Genomic DNA, 461 nt, shown 5'->3' on the forward strand with positions numbered 1-461 from the left:
TTTCGTGTTTTTTTTTTTTTTTTTTTTTTTTTTTTTGGTACTGAGGATTGAATTTAGGATCTTGCGCTTGTGAGGCAGGCATGGTTCAACTGAGCTAAATCCCCGGCCCCAGGCTCCCTTTCATTCCATAAAACAGAAGTATTCCAGGCCAGGAATTTAGCTCAGTGGTGCTACCACCTGCCTCACAAGCACTAGGTCTGGAGTTTGATCCCTGGAGCTCCCCACACCCCAAAAGTATTCTAATGAGCTTAGTGGAAGAGGTTGGTTTTATCAGGAGAAAAAAGAAAAGGGCTGAAGAAAGTAGGAACAAAAAACCTAAAAAGGCAGATTGGTCACTTCAGAGTTATTTTCCTTGCAAGGAGGGAATAGGGAGACAGTGCAATGGAAAAAGAACTGATGGATTAGCATCCTTTTATTTCAGGTCACTTTTTGCGAGTGTATGTGAAAGGGTTAAGGCAGAA

This window comes from Fukomys damarensis, unplaced genomic scaffold (assembly GCF_012274545.1).
Source record: "Fukomys damarensis isolate Sample0158 unplaced genomic scaffold, DMR_v1.0_HiC HiC_scaffold_37, whole genome shotgun sequence".
NCBI classification, from domain to species: Eukaryota; Metazoa; Chordata; class Mammalia; order Rodentia; family Bathyergidae; genus Fukomys; species Fukomys damarensis.